Source organism: Prionailurus viverrinus, chromosome B1, assembly GCF_022837055.1.
Source record: "Prionailurus viverrinus isolate Anna chromosome B1, UM_Priviv_1.0, whole genome shotgun sequence".
NCBI lineage: Eukaryota > Metazoa > Chordata > Mammalia > Carnivora > Felidae > Prionailurus > Prionailurus viverrinus.
The window spans coordinates 30716992-30740654 of NC_062564.1; the positions used below are offsets into that span (position 1 = coordinate 30716992).

General features: G+C 38.3%; 1 long non-coding RNA gene across 5 annotated transcripts in view; it reads right to left on the minus strand.

The window, feature by feature from the left end:
• The window catches only part of LOC125163315 (uncharacterized), a 215990-nt gene that overhangs the window by 83168 nt on the left and 109159 nt on the right, over positions 1-23663 (minus strand). For 3 of the 5 annotated variants that reach the window (XR_007151403.1, XR_007151402.1, XR_007151399.1), the window contains exon 4: positions 18119-18257. This is a non-coding gene — a long non-coding RNA (uncharacterized LOC125163315). Of the gene's footprint in view, positions 1-15684; positions 15852-15950; positions 16788-18118; positions 18258-23663 lie in introns of those variants that run through there. The other 2 variants (XR_007151400.1, XR_007151401.1) reach the window with 2 other exon arrangements.

A 23663-nucleotide genomic window follows, 5' to 3' on the forward strand; every position in this document is an offset into this window, starting at 1 on the left:
TGTGTGAACGTTGATTAGCAGGTGGTCCCATCAGGTAGATGAATTGCTTACACTTTCTCCATAGTTATTCACAGTTCATTTTCCCTTCAGAATTTTTTGGTAAAAGCTTGGAGCTCTAACATGTTTGGGTTTTAGATTCTGGAAGGAATGCAGTGGAATTTTTTGGCACTCTCTCTTGAGTGATTTATGTACTGCTCCCATTGGATAATTTGTTTTACGCATGTGTGACAGGGCTGGTGCTGGACTTCTGCTTTGGAAACGTTTGTTTCAAATTTGCATGTGGCGGCCTTTCTGGACCTTGCAGCTTTACATGTGCATGAAGAAATCCTTCCCCGGGAGACATTTACACTGCGTCCTGAAGGAAAATATCCTGAGATCTTTCTGCTTTTTTCAGTGGGACGAATCGTTAAGAAGCAAGGAGTAGAAACATTGATTTTAAGATTGGCAGGGAAAATACCCAGCTAAAATAACTTGGAAATATGTTGGAATTTCTTTCGGGAACATGATGTATAGAGGAACGATAATTAAAACAAGAGTCCCTGAGGCCTCCAGTAAGCAGCAAAGCAGCAAGCTCTGCTAAGGCGTCTGGTTAGAGTCTCTCTTTGATGATGGTAGATGACTAGTGACTCTTCCACTTCTGAGAAGGAGCATTGCCCTCGTTAAGCACAACAGGGATGGCAAACAAATAATCTCAATCACCCTGAAGGTAGTAGTGTTGAAGTCTCAGCCCTCTTGAAATAACTCCTGTCAGGCCATCCTCTAGGACAGTGGCAAACTAGCTAGATTCATAAAGAAGAGCATCACTCACGATGTCCTAGAACTGAGAATAGGAAGATGGTAGAGATATTTTGCTGGGACGTAGACAAGCTATTGCCTCTATTCCATGTGCCAGCCCTGTCAGTGCATAAGATGATGTAGTCTCAATCTTTCATCATGAGTTGGGAACCAGGCAGGGTGAAGAGTCAAGGTTACCTTGCAATATTCAGAATACTGGTGCTTATAGGAGTCACGTCTGGCAGCATGGTTTGTCAGCAGGAACCTTGTATTCACACAGAAGAATGAGCCTGACTCATTGATATCTTTCTTAATTAAGGTAACAAATGATTTTGTAGTGGTCAGTCACCATGCTTGGTGCCATGAAAGAGAAAAAATACCCAGATCCACCTTAGTAAAGGCAAAGATTCATCTGGGTGTTCTGCAAAAGGGCATGTGTCAATTAAGGTCCATGAGGCAGACAGATGATGCATTAAAAAGAGTTTGACCGAAGAGTTTAATGAAGAAACAAGGCTAAGGGAGGCATCAGGGGATGTTGAAACGCTAGGGGAAAGTGCCAGCATAAACCTGTCACCACTTGAGCCTGAAAAGACACAGGGAAGGAGCGGCATTGCTGGAGCCTAGAGAGTTAAAGCAATGGAGCAATGGAAAGGGCACAAGTCTTTTTCCCACAGACAGTGAAGGCACTGCCAGACTGCTGTAGATTGGGAGAAGTCTTCTGCAGGTGCCATTTGTTAGCCCAAACTCAGGGAAGCCCTGGGCCAGGGTGCCCTAGAGATACCATCTGTAGCAGGCACGCTCCTTAGGCAGAGAGCAGAACAGAGAAGAGTAGGTTTGGATCTGGGCATGAGGAGGAGGCAAACAAAAAGTAATTTTTGGCATGGGAACCTAAAAATGAAATAAGCCTCTCCTTTGTATAAGGTTGTAACCAAAGCTTATCAAGGGGTGAATCACTTTTGTTCTGTATAGGGTCACTTATGTGATTCCCTCCCTTCACCACCCGTCCCCCATCACATATGCTACTCTATTATCTTTGTAAATGTAGGGCAAATAGGATTTTTTTTTTTGCTAGGAAGAGGGGAGAATGATATGGAAACTTACTGTTGCTAAAAATATCTTGGACACCAAGTAAACCTTGGTAGGAGAATGTTGGTTTCCAGAGAGGACATGGACAAAAGGACTAGATGCCTCCCAAAGGGGAGCTAACCAAGAGGACAGGAGGTAACTGGGCTGGTGACAAAGGCTGAAAACAGTACTTCCTGGAGGTTTCTCTACAAGAGCTGATTTCTGTACCATGAGTAGCTGATATAGAAGACTTTCCAGATCTAGCTGATTAGAGCCAGCAATATGCTTGATGAACAATGGCTGGGTGTGGGAATGTGAATCAGAAAGAGTCTTGCTCTTGGCACCTAATGCAAGTCCCTGCTGGGACCTAGACTAGCAAGGGTATCCCAGCGACAATGGACAAACACTCATCAAACTGGCATAACCTGTCTCCAGCTACAAGCACAAGTGGAATCAAGAAATAACAGCCATTGTGAGCTGACCAGAATCTGGTTCTCCCTCCACTACATGTGCATCCAAAGCTGGAGAAGAGGCCCATTGTCTCAGCTCTAAAAAGCCTACAAGATTTACACAGAGAAGAACACAAGAAGGTCAACAAAATGTGTATTGGGTGCCAGACGATTTGGAGGTGGGAGAGTGTTGTGGATGGTCACGGAAGACTCATGGAGGTTGGGACTGGAGCTGAGCCCAACAGGATGAAGGCTCTTCAGGGAGGCAGAGGAAAATGTTAGGAGAAAGTCACATTCCAAGCAAAGGTTCCCTCGGTGGGAATGCATAAGACATGCTGGGAAGATGGTGAGTAACTCATCTGTCTGGAGAAGAGTGCGCTGAGCATGCTTGAGCTGGAAGAGGTGATGAAAGCAGTATTTAAAGAAAATCATTCTGGCCGCAGGGTGCCAGATGGATTGCACTGGGGAGCAACTGGAGGTATGGAGACAAGTTAGGAAAACTATTCTAGTTAGGAAATAGTTCAGGCATGAAGTGATAGGGGCTCAGGCTACAGTTATGACAGTGGGAATGGCAGGACAGGGCAGACTCAAGAGGCATTAGTCAGGGATGATTAACAGGCCTTGGTGACTAACTGAAAGTAGAGGGGGGAGCTGAGGAGAGGAGGAACCAATGATGAACATGAGGTCTGCAGCCTTAGTGACTCAGAAAATGATGGTGTTATAAAGAGATATGGCAAATTAGCTAGGAGTGGGGCACGAGGCTAATAATTCAATGAAATAACTATAATGAACTTAAGATTTTAGTAAATTGTTTGGGATGATATTCATTGGAGATATTCTTCTGCAGAAAACACTTCACATAGGCTCAAGAGCTCATGAAATGTCACTATTGTCCACCATTTTCCCAAATCTAAAACCCAAGAATCATCTTCATCAATTCTTTTTCCATTATTCCCCAAATCAGTCTTCAAATTCTATTAATTTTACTTTCATTATCTCTCAAATCTGCCTACTTTCTCCAATCCCATACTCTTTACCTCAGTTTAGACCACAATCATTTTTCACCTAGATTTCGGCAATTATTTCCCAAACCATGTCCTGTCCCTCCAGTCACTTTCCACAAAGAAGCCAGAATGTTCTTTCTAAATAAAAAATCTGATCCTGCCACCTGCTGATGACACACCTCTGGTGGTTCCCTTGGGAGAGAGCCTTCAAAAAACAATAATCTTACAGCTGGCACCTATTTCATTCTTTGCCCTCATCTCTCATCACCTCATGTCTCACATTCTATGTCCCAACCATATTGAGTTACTTACATTTCTTGAATGTGCCATGCTCTCTCTCACTTCCAACCTTGCACATGATGGCCCCGTCTGTTTAAAATATCTTGCTTCTTTCACATTGCATCATTCTTGACATTACATGTCAAAATATCCCTGCTTCAGGTAGCCTTTGCTGACTTCATAAGGCCGATCTAGGTAACTCTTTTTTGTTTCCTCAATATTTTATTCATCCCTCTATAACAGCTTATATCACTGTGTAGAGTTCATTCCTTATTTACTTATCTGACTCCCATTCTAGATCTATGTGCCTACCTACAAGAAAACATTTGTTTAATGAATGAATAAATAAAGCAAAAGAAACATGGTTCTGTTGGTATTTAAATCAATTCAACAATCTGGCATGAAGTACCTACTATTTGCCATGTGCTATGCTGGAGGTTGAAAACACAATGGAGAATACACTTCTCTAAACAAGAAATGCACAATCTACTATTTTAGAGTCAGTGATAAGTTAGAAAATACATTGCACAACGAGTGTTTACTAATACTGAAATCAAACACTGAAATGGAAAAAGCCCATACTTTAAACTCAGGCTGAGGTTCAAATTTGTTCTCCAATTTTCATATGGCCTTGAACAAAATGCTAGCCTGTTAAGCCCCAGTCCTTTTATCTATAATGAGGCTATAAATCCTATTTTAGATCTTATTGTGATTAAATAGCAACTCCTGGGCCACCTGGATGGCTCAGTCAGTTGAGTGTGGGACTCTTGATTTTGGCTCAGGTCATGATCCCAAGGTGGCTGGATCGAGCCCTGTGTCAGGCTCTATGCTGAGCACGGAGCTTGCTTGGGATTCTCTCTCTCTCTCTCTCTCTCTCTCTCTCTCTCTCTCTCCCTCCCTCCCTTCCTCCCTCCCTCCCTTTGCCCCTCTCCCCCACTTGCCCTCTCTGTCTCTAAAATAAAAAATATTTAAAAAAAATTTTTTTTTCAACGTTTATTTATTTTTGGGACAGAAAGAGACAGAGCATGAACGGGGGAGGGGCAGAGAGAGAGGGAGACACAGAATCGGAAACAGGCTCCAGGCTCTGAGCCATCAGCCCAGAGCCTGATGCGGGGCTCGAACTCACGGACCGCGAGATTGTGACCTGGCTGAAGTCAGACGCTTAACCGACTGCGCCACCCAGGCGCCCCTTAAAAATTTTTAAAAATGTTTAAATAACAACTTCTGGGCATCATACAGTAGATGTTCATTAAAAGTTACTCCCTGCCCGTTCTATGTATTACTATTGTATTTGTGCTTTCATGTATTTGAAACTTAAGGCATCTTTGGATATATCTTATTAAAATATAATAATGAGCAAGGTGTGGGGATTTAGGCAGAATTTAATCCCTGAAAGGGGTTCAGATTTTTCCTGAGGACTTTTGTTAGGAAAGAAGGAAAAGGTCTCTGAGATAGGGGGTAACACTGTTGGAGAAGAGAGAAGGGTCCAGAAATTGAGACAAGGATACTGAGACTGTTTCTCCAGCTTTGCAATGGACATGCAGAGGAAGGAGAACTGGGGTTTGACCAGCATGACATTGGCCTATCCACTTGAAAACCACTTGTAGCTCAAAAGTCTACAATGTTTTCCAGCCAATACTGTTCCATTCACAGCTCCAACACGTTTTCTCCTTCCACCCAGTCCAAAAGGACATCAGTGTGACTCTCTCCATCAGTCACAGCAACAGCAGAACAAGGGCTGAAGTTGCAGCCTTGCCTCCAGCCAACTATCTACCTTCACAGTATCTTTTTTTTTTTTTTCTTTTTTTTCATCCATCAGCTACTTTTCTGCCACTCAATGATTGGCAATTTGAGATCTGGGCTAAATTACACCAGGGCAGGGTTTTAACATAGTGTTGGATTGTATCCTATGAGTGACACTAGCAAAAGTTGGTTACAAAATAATAAAATGACAATGGGGGGAAAAAACAGATGAAACCAAAATTACAGCAAAAGTAAATGAAGACAGAAAGGAAGAATGTTGGACTGTATTTGTAGATGACATGAAAATCCCAAAGAATCTATATAACAACTAGTAGAATTAATATGTAAATTTAGCAAGTATACAAACTCGAAGTATACAAAATTAATACCCAAAACTTAATTGTCTTCTATATGCTAGAAGTAAATAATTGGCAAGTTAAATTTAAAAAATTCTACTTGTAAGAGTACCTAAAAACAATAACAAAAAAATACTTAAGAATATATTTAACAAAAGACATGAGAACTCCTCATTGAAAACTACAAAATATTGCTGAAAGAAATTAAGGAAGGATCACAAAACTGGAGAAATAAACCATGTTTGTAAATTTATTGGAAGATTCCAATTCATGGTTTGTTGGAATTCATAAGTTCATTGAAAGATTCCATTATTAAAATATCAATTCTACCCAAATCGATTTATAGATTCAAAGCAATCCCCATCAAAATTCCATCAGGCATTTTCACTGAAAATGACAAGCTGGTTCTAAATTTTATTTGGAAATTTGATGGCTCTAGAACAGACAAAACAATTTTGAAGAAGATGGAACTCGATAGTGTAAGTAGAACTTATAGCATCTACAAAAATCAAGATGGTATAATATTGAGATAAGGATAAACATAAGGAACAATGAAGTAGAATAGAGTCCACAAAAACCATGAGCTATATAAAAGAAAACATCAATAAATTAGACTTTATCGAGATAAAAATTTTGCTCTCTGAAAGACATAGCTGGGAAAATGAAAAGACAATCAAAAGGATGGGGAAAATGTTCCCAAGGAACCTGTATTCAGACTATGTAAATAACTCTTACAACTCAATAATTAGAAGAAAAGCAACCCAATGAAAAATGGGTAAAAGATTTGAATAGACACTTCACTAATGACAGTATACAAATAGCCCAAAAAGATTTAAAACACGTTGGTCGTTAGGGAAATGGAAATTAAAACTCCAGTGAGGTACCATCAGACATCCATCAGAGTGACTAATTAAAAAGATTGACAATACCAAATGCTAGTGAGGATGTTGAGCAACTAGAACTCTTATACATCCCTGGTGGGAATGGAATATGGCTCAATAACTTCGAAAAAAGCTTGGTAATTTCTTAAAAAGTTAAACATATGACCCAGACATTCCACTCCCAAGTATTTATACAAAAGAAGTGAAAACATATGTCCACACAAAGACTTGTATGCAAATATTTATAGCAGTTTTATGCACAATAACCAAAAATTGAAACAATCCAGATGTTCACCAACAGGTGATGGATAAACAAAAAGAGATGCATTTATACAATGGGATATTAGTCAACAATAAAAAAAAACAAACTACTAATATACATAACAAAATGAATGAATGTCAAAACCATTATGTTGAGTGTATGACACCAGACCTAAGAGTATGATTCTATTTACATAAAAGCCAAAAAAAAAAAAAAAAAAAAAAAAAGCTGTGACAAAAAAAAATAGCTCAGTGTTGAATGGGTCCAAAGGTGGAAGGGGAAGGATGGACAGAAAAGGAACAAGAAGAAATTTTGGAGGGTGATAGAAATATTCTGTACCTTGACCAGGCAGTGGTTTCACAGGTATATGCACTGGGTTGTGTGCTTTAATGAATGCAGTATTGTACATAAATGATATTTCAGTAAAGTTGATTTTATTTTTTTATTATTATTATTTTTAATTTCCTTAATGTTTATTCCTTTTTGAGCGACAGAGTGCAAGCAGGGGTGGGGCAGAGAGAGAGGGAAACACAGAATCCGAAGCAGGCTCCAGGCTCTGAGCTGTGAGTACAGAGCCCGACGCGGCCTCGAACTCACAAACTGTGAGATCATGACCTGAGCCAAAGTCAGGTGCTTAACTGACTGAGCCACCCAGGCGCCCCAGTAAAGTTGATTTTAAAACAAAGGAAGGCTAGCCCAATACTGTATCCCTTCATATAAATACATCTCCTCATGTGACTACTGAAAACTCGAATTTTCAAAATAACATCATTTCCCTCACCAGCCTCATATAACGAGGGACCTGTTCCATGTCAGTTTCCCTTCCCTTCCTCTCATAAGCCCACACTCCACTCCATGTGCCATTCTATTCATAAAATAAAAGCATGAAGGTCCCTTTCAACAAATGCAATATCTTCAGGCTCTCCTGCAAGAACAAAACCAACACAAACAACATGTGCATGTGGTATCCTTTTGGAGAGCTACATAGGGAGGCAAGTGATGTAGTTATAGGTGATAACTAATGGTTGGAAAGGCAGGAATAAAGAATGGTAGGAAGCAATCATTAATCTGTGGTCATACATAAATCAGGCCACTTCGGGGTGAACTATTGAGGAGGAAGATAACCATTTTCAATCAGTTGAATCGACGCTCAGTTACGTGGCTTCACAGGCATCCCTCACACCCTCACATCTAGATCATCTGCTACATGGAAGGCCAGCTAAATGTTTGTTTCCTTCAGTCTAGTGAGTATTTTCTTCTGGTGGGGAATCCTCAAAGCTGCAATTATTTAGCCTGATCCATTAATTTGCTATGATCCCAGAGCTAGTCACAGTAATTCCTCCTGATCCCAAGAAGGTATGTCTAGCATCTAGAAAAGCTTTCTGGTATTGTTCACATACCCAGTCCTATTACTCTGACCAGCTGATGATTGGTATTTATGTAGGGTCTGAGCTATGCTACTTTTAAGCGTCAACAGTTTTTGCTGACTCAGAGAAGCATCCCTGCAGTTGAAGTGGGGGCCTTGTTAACCCCTGTCTCCCACTGAAGCCCAGCTGGTATTGCTTCTCAGCTAGGGCATTGGAATCCTGAAATTTTGTTGAATATGATCATAACATATTTAATTCCTACCAGTTGCCCTCTGGTCAGAAAACATAATTAAAGGGTCTGCAGATGGTCTGGCAAGGTTTCCAGAAGCAGTAGAAACCAACAGCTGACTGCACAGCTATATGAAACTAAAAACTGTTTCAAGATATGTACCATATGCACACATATGAATCCCTTAGGGAACATGGTGAGCTCTTTGCATTACACGGGTATTAGATGCTGTGGGAAATGACTAAGGGACAATTAGAGAAATACATTAAAAAGGAAAAGAGAGAAACACAAATCAAAATCTTAACCTAGGATAGTTAGTTCCCAGACTTAGTAGGATATACTTTGGATAAAACAAAACAAAAAACAACAAATGCAAGACATAAAACTCAAAGAGGACTATTCAGGGAGAATGAGTAAAAATGGCGAGAGCTCTTTTCCAGAATCCCTAGGACGTATTAGATACCTTCTTTTAAATTAGAAACAGATAAAATTAGCCTTTTTACGATAGTCAATAGCCTTTATTAAAATAGGAAGTCCAGCATTATCATTTTCATTTTATGAGTTTTATAGAATTTCATATTAGAGTAGGAGCAGGAAGAATGATCCTTATACCCATTAAAGAAATTAGTGATAAGAGGTTAGACCAGAGGAGAAATGAAGGATCAAAGAGAATCTTTGAAAAGACAGCAAAATATTTGAATACATTCATCGACTGTGACAACGATTGAGATGCATTGGGGTAGATGATCTTTAATGTCCCTTCACAAAGGGTTGCTTCATATGTTTTCTTGAACAGATTTAAGGTATTCTGTAAAGGATGTCAAGGAAACCTGTCTACTGGCTGTTTGGCCAAAACTTCATTTAAAAAAATTCAGAGATGAGTCCTGTACAATTTTAGACTCTGTTTGTCTTCAGTCTCTCCAACACAGATCAAAACTGAAGATCTTCCCACTAGTTTTCTGAATATTGGGGCAAAGTAGTGTTCGGTCTGAATGCACATGGTTAGGATTTTTTAGGCTCAGCTTTCTTCCTGGGTTTACGACCCGTTAGGGAACCTCTCCTTTTAGTTGCATAAGCCAAGGTGACCCTCTAATGAACCAGGGTTTGCACAAGCCTAGTTTTTACACACTTCCAATGATCTCTGTCCTAGGGTCAGAGAAGGATTGCTCTTGTTCTGAGTTAGCCTGACACTGATAGCAGATATGGAAAGGCCTTCCCTTGGCATCCCAGGCAACGCTGGGGTTTTAGAGTACTCATTGATCATGCTCTGACCTTCTCTGAGTTCAGAAACAAGTCAGTAAGAGACATGAGAGGGGTCAAGATGGGACCACTGAGAGTGGCAAAGAATGGTTCCCTTAGCTAAGGAATTGTCAGTGGAAGTTCTCCTTTGGTTCAGGTTTGATTCCAAAAGACATTTCTCTAAGTGAAAGTTAATATTAAACTAGAGTTCTGAGAGTGAACTAAAACTTTTAAACACTGTAACCTGAAGCTGTCTCTCTAGGGTAACAGAGTTGAAATCCATACCCTAGCCCAAGATCTTTGACTTAAACCATTTTAAAGGACCAACATCACACTTTTTAATACTCCCTGTTATCATTAGTTCCACTCAAAATCACATTTCCTACAGGTTCTTTGCACATTGTTAAATATTCAAAAAAATATAGACACGTTTTTCTTTTTTCAAAGTTGCATTTTATTATTACTTTTTTATTTTAGAGAGAGAATGTGCACATGAGTGGAGGAGAGGAGCAGAGGGAGAAGGGGGGAGTGGAGAGAGAGAATTGTAAGCAGGCTCCAGACTCAACGCAGAGTCTGACACAGAACTCAATCCCACCACCCTGGGATCATGACCTGAGCCAAAATCAAGAGTCCAACGCTAAACTGACTAAGTTACTCAGGCTCCCCAATGTGATTTTCTTAAGTGAGCACATTTTTCAAGGGTCTTGGGTCTCACTTCAGGTTATATAATAAGTGGGTGTGGAGCAGTAGAAGAATGACATAGCATTCATAGGTCGCTTTAAAGAATGAATGCCTTAGAGTTTGTTCCCACCTTTTTTTCTTGAGTTTTTCTATCTGGCTCTTTTTTGCAGTGACACTTCCAATCTTGTGTCTCAAGTTACAGTTCTATTTCTGCTCCTACGTCAGTATCTGACACATAAATGGCACTCAGTAAAGGATTGTTGAATAAATTATTATTGAACAAATGATTATTGAATAAATGAGTTTCCAACCCTAAAACAACAAATTAAATACTTTCTTTTTAAATTTATTTTATTTTACATTTTATTTTTGTAGTTTACATCCAAATTAGTTAGCATATAGTGCAACAACAATTTCAGGAGTAGATTCCTTAATGCCCCTTACCCATTTGGCCCACCCCCCTCCCACAACCCCTCCAGTAACCTTCTGTTTGTTCTCCATGTTTAAGAGTCTCTTCTGTTTTGTCCCCCTCCCTGTTTTTATATTCTTTTTGTTTCCCTTCCCTTCTGTTCATCTGTTTTGTCTCTTAAAGTCCTCATATGAGTGAAGTCATATGATATTTGTCTTTCTCTAATTTCGCTTAGCATAATACCCTCTAGTTCCATCCACATAGTTGCAAATGGCAAGATTTCATTCTTTTTGATTGCCAAGTAATACTCCATTGTGTGTGTGTGTGTGTGTGTGTGTGTGTGTGTGTGTGTATACATACATATACACACCACATCTTCTTTATCCATTCATCCATCAGTGGACATTTGGGCTCTTTCCATACTTTGGCTATTGTTGATAGTGCTGCTATAAACATTGGGGTGCATGTGTCCCTTTGAAACAGCACACCTGTATCCCTTGGATAAATGCCTAGTAGTGCAATTGCTGGGTAGTAGGGTAGTTCTATTTTTAGTTTTTGAGGAACCTCCATACTGTTTTCCAGAGTGACTGCACCAGCTTGCATTCCCACAAATTAAATACTTTGTATGTCCAAGTTGCTGTGAAATAGAAAAATGAAAACCCTCACACCTGGTAGGAGAACCTTTGGGCAGTGTTTTTTTCATTGGACTAATTTTTCACGTTTAAATGCTTTCTTTTTTCCAGAAATATCTGGACTTCATTGTTGACTTTTCTTTAGAGTGTTCTCAGGCAGGTTTCTTCCAAAGTCCAAGCCTTTTCTCAAATAGTCACTACAAACTCTTATGCATACCTCAGAACCTTTTTAAGGAACTTGTGCACAGCTCAAGATTTGAAAACTGTTCAGTTTTACTTACTCCGTTTTACTTAGTTGCTATTCAATTTTACTTAGTTACAACTCAAATTTATTTAGTTAGGTCGAGAAAGTTAAATAGCTACTTGTTCTCTCAGTAAAAATAAAACAAAAACAAAAACTCCATAGACTCCCCCCACCCCCATCTTTACTCTCGGGAAGTGATAAAGCAGTGTGAAATTAGAGAACCCATGACAAATGGGATATCGGATCAGATAGTGCTTAACTACTAAGTACCCAGGATTTTTTTTTTCACTGTTCTATCATATCACCCAAAGAAGGAAGAGAACTTTGAATGCTCTTCCTGTGAATAATTAATGATTGATTTGCTATGCTTGGAATGTGTAATGGAGTGAATTCCAGAGAATGTGCCTATCCTTGGTGGTGGGCAAGAGAAAATGCACGGATCTTTCTCAAGAAAATAACTCTGATTGGATATTTTGCTAATGATCGTGAGTACCGTCATAGGTTTAAATCCTGCTCTGAAATTCAACCCAAAGTAGCAACTCTATTTTAATAGATAGGTAAAGATACAGACTAAGAAAATACTACCTTATCAAGTGTGTATTCATAAAAACAACATATCTGCCTCTGCAGGAGTAGTCTTTGGCAATAATTCTCATTCTCTCTCTGATGTTCATTAGATTATATGAACTTGGATGAATCAATAGACTGTAAAATAACTCAAAAAGCTGTTTTCAAGATTAAATAAATTCAAAGATGTCAGACATTTAGCATTGTGTCTGGAATAGCAAAGCTGTTCCTTAATTGATGGTTTTCTTTCTTTTCTCTCTTCTCCATATGTAGCATTTTAAACATATTTTGTACACCACTTGGAATTCTATATAAGCTTTGGGAAATAGACTTTAATATGGACGCTTTAGGAGCACTGTGAAAGAATTTACCCCAGTTATAAACCCCATTTACATGGTTAACAAAAGCGTATCACGTTGTATAAAAACCAGGGCCAATGTTCTTTTGTAGGTCTTGAGGCTAGTTAAGTATTCTCTGCACTGAAACACATTGCTCTGTTTCATGTGATCAGTGATCAGAGGTTACAACAAGTTGTAGAGCACTTTAAGAATCTTGAGAAGTCATGGGCACCAAAAGAAATTATTGTCTGTATTACCTTCCTTCAAATAGTGCACTTAGAATGAAAGTACATCTGGATGGATTCCAACAAGGGGGAAAAAAACCTGTGAAATGAGGATTCTGTAAACTCTTCTAGAAATTTTGGGTGTATACTAAATGGAACTTTGTGCCATATACTTGGCACGAAAAACTGAAGTGTATAATGGAAAAAAGAAAAAGGATTCTTCAGACTTTTTTTTCCCCTGGGAAGAAAGGGATGCAATTGTGTACTTTCAAAGTTCTAATGACGCTGGTTAAATGATAACATTTTAAAGGGCTATGTTGGGCTATGTTGGGATGTCTCTGGTTTTGGTCAAGACTTATGTACAAGAGCATTTAAAAGAACTGCTTCCTAATATTGTGAAGTATTCCCCAGTGCTTCAAACCGGTCCACAAACCAAGAATCCATCCATGTGTTGATGACACTCAAAGGAAAGGAATATCCTAGATGTGATGGTTGGGGATGACACTCAGTAGCCTCCATATTTATTTCTAACCACTTCCTTCATTACTTACTTCCTGCCTCCCACCAAGAAGAGTAAAAAGGCCTGAAATTTGCATCCCAGCCTCCCTTTGGGCTAGTGTATGGGCCTGTGACCCAATTCTGGCCAGTGATTTTGAAGAAGTACTCTGGGGGTAGAAATCACCAGGAAAGATTTTTCCTCTGGTTAAAAAGATATGTATAACACAAAACTGCTCTTTCTTTTTTACACTGAAGGTAATTATGTGAAGACATAATGGAGATATGTAATGTAATGTGAAGACATAATTACAAATGGAGATGCACCAGCCACTTTATAATCATAGAAACAAACCTGAAAGGGAAGGCCAACACACCCAGGATGACATCCCAGCAGAAGAATGACGGGAACACTGGGTCCCTGATCACCTCATTTTCGTTCTGGACCTCTTGTTAAGTAAATCCATAAATATCTTTATCACCTGTACTACTTAATTGAGGTATGCTTTACTTGTGGCCTACAGCACAATTGATATAATAGTTCTTGCCAGAGGATGAAAAAGTATTCCAATCAAGGCTGATAAAGCTTTAAAAAAGAATAAAAGACTCTCTGTGTGATATGACTAAAAATCTACTGAAACAGATACCCTCCCATTTTACATTCTTCATCCAAAATTCCCACTAATAGAGACTTGATGATATACATTCATTACACAAATTTTGACTTCCTTTTATGCGTAGCACGTGTCCGATAAATATAAATACTAAAACGTATTCATCATTTATCTGAAATTCAAATTTAATCAAATGTCCTGTGTTTGTATTTGTAAATCTGGCAACATGTGCCATGCCCTATGGCAGGCTCTCCATAATTCAAAGAACGCATCTCCTTCAGAGACTTTAACTGATTCTAATGTGTGATCTGGGTAGAAGTCCACTCACTGCCTTAGAAACTCTCTCTTTCAACTCCACATTCTACACACCAAGAATCTGAAGCCTGAAGATATCCTGGGATTTCCCCAAAGGCACAAAGCTGCGCACAGGCAAAGGTGGAAATGGGACCCACATTTCAGGATTTTTGCTAGTACCCCTTTTTTTTCAGTTGCCTTTTCACTCCTGCTCCTAAAGTCTCTTGGTTTTATTTATTTATTTATTTTTAATTTTTTTTTTCAACGTTTATTTATTTTTGGGACAGAGAGACAGAGCATGAATGGGGGAGGGGCAGAGAGAGAGGGAGACACAGAATCGCAAACAGGCTCCAGGCTCTGAGCCATCAGCCCAGAGCCCGACGCGGGGCTCGAACTCATGGACCGCGAGATCGTGACCTGGCTGAAGTCGGACGCTTAACCGACTGCGCCACCCAGGCACCCCAAAAGTCTCTTGGTTTTAAAATGAACTGGGGAACTAACGAACTAACGCTGTTTGACTCAGTAGAGGGAAGGAAGCTTATCATATAAAAGGTCTAATTTCCTTTGATGAGGAAGAGGAATGCATCTCAGTCACTTTCTTACACAGAAGAGCATTTTGGATAAGAAAACAAAGAATTGTGGAGAAAGAAAATCCTGTTCAAATCCATAGAAATACTTTCTTAAAAAGAAAATTTGCCAAATATTCTTTCATATAGGTGATATACATGTTTGCATATATATAGATATATCTCATATGTATATATACACGTCATGCATACATTTATATGTCAGATATATATACAGCTTACTACATGGAGCTCATATAGGTGATATGTAATTCAAAGTTACACGATGGCTTGCTGTATTTTGCAGCTATCACTCCAGAAATCTTCCCTCTGTTTCTTCACAGGTATCCTTGCTAATATTTTGATCAAAACTGTTAAGTTCCTAGCTTCTGTAAACAATGAGCTTTACTTGGAATTTATTTAAAGATTATCATGGTGACTTGCCCATGGAAAAGCCATTATTTTTATTTTTATTTTTCCAATGGGCAACACAGAATTTAAAGCTCTTTGGACAAACTGCTGTGTATCACATTTCCAATTCCTAGATCTTCAGAACAGAAGGCTCAAAGTTTTGTCTAGAAACTTTTCCTTTTTAGCTAATCCAATTCTTTCATTTTGCACTGTTAGTCCAAATGATGAGATTCTGTCACTAGAGAAGACAGAGGCCAAATTAAGTCAATTCTCTGTAGAAGATCTTAATCTAACATACATTGCTTATCAATCTGCCTTTCTCATGTTTCTTGGAAGTCAAATCCAATTATCCCAAATGCAAATAATAAGGCAAATTTCACTTTATTAAAAAATCATCCCAAACACATTCTTACAGTATCAGACTTTATTTAAAAAAAAAAATACATGAAATTTCAGAATAGGATAGGTTCAGATGATTTTTGGAATTCCTTATAAGGGAATGTGACCCCAAATCTCAGTTCTTTAGGTCAAAGCATCCTCAACCACTACATCCAATTATGATGCACTTAGACTTTGAGGTCTATCAAGTTAACCATCCAAGTGGTTCCATCTGTTTTCATGGAACGTCCAGATAGGAGAGAAGCACAGAGTACCATATCACAAATAACAACTTTCTATTTCAAGTGACTCTACCACAGCCAGGGAGTCATGAAAACCAAAAGAAGCTCCTATTGGAAATAAATAAATAATTTTTTTTAAAAGATTGAGCACATCAGCTTCAACCTTTCCAATTATTTATTCAGCATTTTAAGTGATTCTTCTCTGCTCCACTTCCAAGCTACCTACATTTTGGTCTCTTTCTAAAATTCAAACCTATTCTCCACAGATAAAACTTGTCACCTCTGAGAAGAGTCAACATTTATTTTATTGTATACATTCTGTTATGCTTGTCGATTTTTCTATGAATCACATTACCTTTTAGTCTCACCTGTGAGAATATTATTCCATAAGAATTTCTGTAATTGAAATGTTAAAATTACACCGTCGAGACTACTACCTGCAGGATGGTGGATCCTGTCTCACCTGTCTGGACATGTTGTACTGAGCTGAGGTCACACTTACGCAAATGACATTCCAAACATTCTTCTCCCACTAAATTAAAAGGGGCAGTTCAAGCTTCTCTCTCTCCCATTGGTTAGGGATTCTGACACAGGGACTTAGAAAGCTCGGCAGTCCTAAAATGGAGCTATTGTTAGCCACATGACCTGTGTGAGGGCATGAATCCTTCTCTCCTACCTCCTGCCCCACTGCCCCTTAGTCAGCACTAATCACGATTCAACACTTGAAAACTAGGCAACTGACTGAAAATGTTCTACTTGAACTTTGATTTCAGAAGGGTGGCATGTCTTAAAATGTTGACCATTTACTGATTAACTGAGAAGACAGAATTCCCCCAAACTGTAGCTAGTCTGAAGCTAAAATCTTAACACAGAAAAACTGAATAAGGAAACATACTCTCGTAAGATCCCTGCCATCTATAAACTTTTCTATTAGATCTTGGCTGTAGATAAATGCGATTACTATACATTATGTCTTTGAAGAATTTCTTCTTCCCCAAGACTCCTTGCCATTGGAAATTGGTTGCTTCCTTATCAGACATGTCCCTATATCAAAATCATAAAATAATTGCTGATGAAAGGTCTATTGTTTCATAGTTGTAAAGCCATCCCTTTCATACCTATTAGGCAATCTTCTCAAGCATGTGATAATAACAATAAAGTATGACTGAGGACAAGACATGAGCTGTGCTTACAGCCAATGGTAGGAGTGTGTCTAATGGAGATAGTATTTCCATCCATGATTCCAAACGGCACCCATATACCACTCTCTTTTACTCTGACCAGTATGAGCTGCCAGCTTGGAGGTATTCTTTCCTTCTCAAGAGAGTAGAAAAATAAAAGTGTTTTGTTCTTTAATACACTATAGGAGTGAATAAAGGTATACTGGAGGAGGTGGGGATGTGTGGAGAGGATAAATCAAAGTATAGAGAAAACAGTAGAATAAAACAGAAAAGCCAGTGTTTGTTTAGAATGCGTAAATGCTACTCTCAGAGGCCCGAGGTAAAAGTCCCAGCTGCACATTCAGTTACTTTCTGTCACAAGAATTAATAAGAATGAACATAAGAATTAATAATCATCATAATATTTGTTGTAATTACTATCTAAATTCCATCGATCTAAGTGTTCTATTGTCAAAAGCAAGCCCAAATTGATGACAGAATAAGTATCCTTCTCTGAGTTAAACCTAAAATTATTTTGGCATTGTCAAACCACTCAGCTTCCTTTCAAATCCATGTTTAATCCAAAAAAAAAAAAAAAAGTAAAAGAAAAAAAAATCCATGTTTAATCCTGTCATTGATATACTTATCTAAGCTCTTTTGGAATCCACTTATCTCACAAAGAGTTCAGGTAATTCAATTGAGAACAAAAATGTTTAGCTTTTTTGATAAAAATTTCTCACTGATATTTTGTTGTTCTCAGAGCGTATGTATACTGTCCATTTGCCATAGCTGAATTATTTTCCTTACAGAGATGATTACTTTCAAGTGAGAGCTAAACATTGTCTCTAGATAGTTTTATGTTGCTGCTACCTTTAGTTTATATTCAAACAAAAGGAACAAATAACTTTCCTAAAGATAGTGCTACTATCACTAACTTCCATTTACTAATATCTTTCCTTAACTAATTAGTATTTAACTGGTGAATAAATACCTAGTTAAAACAATTACAATAGGCTCATAATGCCATCTAGTGGACAATCTTCAAAATATCGTCCCATGGGCCATTTTCTTTCTATCCTTCAAAATGTCATCATTATTCTTGAAGAAGTAATCCAAACTACTAGCTAAGAATTATTGGTTCGTATCGCTGAACCCTCAGACAGAGCCATGATAGCATTTCCAACACTGGTGAAGTCTTAGGGAAAATTAACTTACCATCTTGTGTGCCTCCGCTCCTTATCTGTTCAATGGATGGAGCCAATGCCACTGGGAAAAAGGAGAGTTGCCCCAGTAGTAATTCAATGTACTGAGTTCATCCTCAGTAACAGTATCTTAGGTAGCTTCTGCTTCCTATCTGGAAGATAAAAGCATAATCTCTGTTGGCTTGAATATAAATTATATATATAACTTTTTTATATAAAAATTTTACAATTTCATCTAATCTTAACAGCTACTTTGTGAATATGGGGGAATGTACTCATATTACACTTGAAGGAATTAAAGTTATTGAAAAGTGGGGCGCTTGGGTGGCTCAGTCAGTTAAGGTTCTGATTCTTGATTTGGCTCAGGTCATGATCTCATGGTTTGTAGGTTCAAGCCCCGCCATCAGGCTCTGTGCTGGCAGTGCAGAGCCTGCTTGGGACTCTTTCTCTCTCTCCCTCTCTCTCTGCCCCTCCCCTGCTCATGATCTTTCTCTCTCTCTCTAAAAATAGATAAATAAACATTAAAAAAAATTGTAAATAAAGTTAATGAAAAGTAAGTGACTTGACCAGAGTCAAATACCTACAGAAAGCTCAAATTCAATCACAGATTTTCAAAATCTCAATGACTCTTTCAATAAACCAGCAGTATATTAGAAGAGTGGCATTTTATGACAAAGGAGACCTTTTCTCAGAAATGAAGGTTAAATACATGCTTATCTATTAACGTGATTGATTCACAACTTTAGCAGATACAAAAGGAAAAATATGTGGTTATCTCAACAGATGCTTAAAAAGCGTTTGATCAAATCCAACTCACATTCTCAATGATAACAGAAGTCTTAAAAGGTAGGAAGAGAATGCTTCCATAGCTTGATAAAGATTACATATAAGAATCCTACCATTATCGTCATATTTAATGGTGAAACATCATAATTCTTTCCAATTACATTCAGTAATAAGGCTAGTGTTTCTGCTATTATTGCTTTAATTCATCAATGTACTTGAAGCCTGAGGCTATGCCATAAGACAAGATAAAGATATAATATATTGGTTGTTTGCCATGAAAACCCAAAAGAATTTTAAAAAATCAGAATTTATAAAATAGTTATGAAACAGTGCCAAATGCAAGACAAACATAAAGTAATAACCTTCCTATACAATTAGAAAATGTAATAGGAAAAAAAAAAAAAACAATGACATGTATAACAGGAAAATAAAAACACACAGAAAGCAAATAAAACAAAGTGAACAAACTGAAAATACTTAGAGTAAACCAAATGAGGAATGTGCAAGGTTTATATAAATAGGAGTTGATTTTATTGAACGCTTTTTTAGCATCTATTGATATGATTATGTATATTTTTTAACTTTGGATTTGCTTATGCAAATGTAGGGAAGTTTTATGACTGTATACAATTTTGAAATGGAATACCATATAAATTTTACAAGAAAGAGACTGAGAAAAGTATTTGCAACTATTTAGTTCAAATATAATTTCTTCAAAGAAGCCACCTTTTATATCCCTATCTTCATGATATTTCTTCATTATTCCCTATTAATTATTATTCTCATTATTCAGAATCTTACTTTGGAATAATACGTTAATTACTGTGATCATTCTGTTAATTTTTCAGTCAATCTCTCCTCCTTTAGGAAAATATGAGTTCCCTGAAAACATGAATCCTGTTTTTCTCACCAAGCACATATTTTAGAAAATAACGGGCTCAATAAGTGTTCGTTAAGTGAATAAATGAAAGTAAATCTATGTAGAACAATTACAATTAAGAAGAAAAAATAACGAACTCCACAAGCATATGAAAAGACTATGAACATGTAATTCCTAGAAGAAGGATATCAACCAATAAACCCATGAAAAATTTTTGTCTCAATATAAGAGAAATAACATTTTTAGATCTCTTCATTTCTTTCCTGGCATCTCATGATCCCAGAAAAGGGACTGGTCAGGCAAATGACAATGTTGTAGAAAGGAAGTGAATTACCATGTAAAGAAAACAGTCAGGTAAGAAGAGAAATGGAATGGAATGCCCATTTTTGCCATTCCCATGTGGTAAGGCAGGAGTAGACTAGACAGGAGGAAGCAAGCCCCAGAAAAGTATGTTATACTGAAATCCTACTGAAATCCCAGAAGTCATAATGCTAGTTTAGCTGAAAAGTAGAACTAAAGCAGAAGAGCTTTTGTGTCCCATACACAGTTTGGAAATCTATATATGGTGGTAATAAGGGCAGGTCAAGTGTAATGAGGAATATTTTCTCACAAGGCAATATTGCTTGATCATATCAGAGTTCAAATAGTTACAGAGATAGAGACAGAGACAGAGACAGAGAAACAGAGCACCAGAGTTACAACACTGAATTACCCTCTGATCCCATGAGACTAGGAAATCTTACAGATGTGCTGACATAGTTGTAAAAGGTTGTTGATAAGGCATGTTGGAGATCTTGATGGTATGGGTTGGAGTTGTTGTGGCCAGAAGGGAGTTCTGGGTTGCAAGGCAACAACCCAGGGCAGGGATCTCTTGGGGGATCTCAGAAAACCTCAGGAATATTAAGTTCCAGGCAGAGCTGTGGTGGGGCTGAATTATCTGTGAAGAAGTACAGACCATGACAAAATCAAGAAAACAGACTACATGCATTCATGAGTTGCCAAATTCATCCTCAGTCCATGAGTCAGAGTAGTCAGTCCTAAGCAGAGATCAATGAGAATTTAGAAGATAATGCAAGGGTCCAAAGACCTTTCTCTCCACTACTGTGAGGTTGGGTAAGCCTATCTATGTAGCTTTTATTTACGGAAAACTATCTTTTGTCAGAGAAGGGGAAAGAGGAAAAATAGCCCTGCTAGAGACTTAACATTTTAATTTCCCAGATAACTGTTACCTAAAATTAGAATGTCTTCAACCAGAAAATACATTAATTTGCAAATTTGAGTTAGGTTTCTCATAAGGAACATAAAATATGTTATAGAAAATAAAGGAGTATAAAGAGAAGTGACATTATTATATTATATTTCACCCAGCAGATTGGCAAAGATGAAAAAGATTGTTATTATTTGTTGTTGGTTAAAGTGCAAAGAAACAGGTAATCTAAAATACTCAGTTGGAAGTAATGTATATTGCAAAGTGTTTCTGAGGGCAGTTTGACACTATTGACCCCAATTTATTTTTTTTTTAAAGTTTTTTTTTTTATTTATTTTTGGGACAGAGAGAGACAGAGCATGAACGGGGGAGGGGCAGAGGGAGAGGTAGACACAGAATCAGAAACAGGCTCCAGGCTCTGAGCCATCAGCCCAGAGCCCGACGCGGGGCTCGAACTCACGGACCCGCAAGACCGTGACCTGGCTGAAGTCCGACGCTTAACCGACTGTGCCACCCAGGCACCCCTCCAATTTAAATAATATACCCCACATCCAGCAATTCCATTTCTGGATATCAAATTCAATTATTAGAAAATCTACATCAGAAAATCTACATTAGAAAATCTACAAATTAAGATTAGAAAATCTTAAATTGAATTAGATAATAAGAATAACTTATTGGCACAATCAAGGACAAGTCCACAGATAGTTCAGGCTTCAGGCAGGGTACAATCAAGACTCTAAAATTGTTTCCTTCCAAGTACCAGCTTTCTATTTGTTCTGGTGTTCCTAATCTTCAAAAACTGGCTACAAGCAGAAACCAGGATTACCAGCTTCTTCATTTACATCCAGGGGAGAGAAAGTGTTTCTCCATTCAAAAAGGAACAAAAAAAAAAAATTTTTTTAAGTTTATTTTGAGAGAGACAAAGATAGCACAAATGGGGGAGGGTCAGAAGGGGAGATAGAGAATCCCAAGAAGGCTCAACGCTGCCAGCATGGAGCCTGATGCAGGGTTCGAACTCATGAAACTATGAGATCATGATCTGAGCCGAAACCAAGAGTCAGATGCTTAACTGACTGACCCATTCAGGTGCCCCAAAAAGGAATAAAATTCTTGACCCTACTCCACTTGGACCATTTTAGGCTACATAGGTGTCTCAGTAGCAATCACTTAGCATAAGAAAAGGAGGATCCTGATAGGCTAAGCCAAATTAAAACTAACCCAAAGGGTTAGAAGTAGAGTCAACCCTACCAATAATACATGGCTGCTATAAAAAGTACATTTGAATATGTACCTACATGTGAATAGTGGGATGCTATTTTGAGATATTAAGCTATTTCCCCCCATTGTTTCTGTACCCCACTGGCCTTCTCCCTGCCTAGGCTGCTAGGGCATCTCATCTTCACTGCCACAAGGGAGGAACGATGTGACAGAGCACAGGCTAAAAGAGTGAAATCTTCTTGGCTTTTGAGTTCAGAAGATTTGGTGGAACATGATTAGTTAGAGAAATATTCCTCCTGAAGTGGGAGAATAGAAGTATCAGAGAAACGAGGTAACCAGGTTACGTATTCGTTGAGACAAGAACCTTTCGCCACATCAGAGCTGAAGGAGAGAGGAGAACAGAAATGATAGACCCTCTAGCAATAACTGAGGAATTCAAGAGCAGAGTAATCCTGGTCTACTTTCTACAGACCTTCCCAAGTAGTTCCTAAGGCAAGTCCACTGAGCTCCCCCTGATTCAAGAGGGTGCTGGAAATGCTTGGGTGGGAAAGGGCCTTAAGGAACTCCACCTGAGTTCCTGCTGCATCCCAAGGGATGCTCAGGAATTGTGGAATGATTTTAAAGCTGCTTTTGAGGAATGCAGGAGTACCTAAGACAGACCCAGATCTGGAGAGGCCTAGCTGTCAGTAACAGTAATCCTTATAAATAAGGATTAGATGGAGCATGGATATCTTTGGATGGAGGTCCTTATAGGTCCCCATAATGTAGTACCTGGGATCCTCTGTGGAACCTACATACACCTCAAGAAAAGGTGTCAAGAAAATGTGGAATTAAAAAAAGAATGTTTCTGCCATCCTAAAAACCATGACCCATTAAGTTCAGTTATAGAAAAAAAAATGTATGGGGCACTTGGGTGGCTCAGCCGGTTGAGCGTCCGACTTCGGCTCAGATCATAATCTCACAGTTCCTGAGTTTGAGCCCCGCAACGAGCTCTGTGCTGACAGCTCAGAGCCTGGAGCCCGCTTCAGATTCTGTGTCCCCCTCTTTCTCTGCCCCACCCCTGCTTGTGCTCTGTCTCTGTCTTTCAAAAATGAATAAACATCAAAAAAATTTTAAAAAAAATGGACACTTCATGGAGTAAGACTCACACCTGCTACTTATGCATGTGAATGAACATGCAAATGATTGGATAAAGTTCTGGACAGAAAAATGAACAAAGGTTAACAGAGGCAGGGATGTCTCATATAATTGTACCATTCACATAGATATTTTGATTCTGTATTATTCTATATTAATGAGAAATAGTATAATATAGAGGTTAAGAGTTCCAGCTCTGGGGACAGTTTGGGCAAGTTCCTTAACTTCTTTGTACCCTGGTTTCCTAAGCAAAATGCAAATAATAATATTATCTACCTCATGAAATTATTATAAGTATTAAATACATGTAAAGCTCTTTTTTAAATA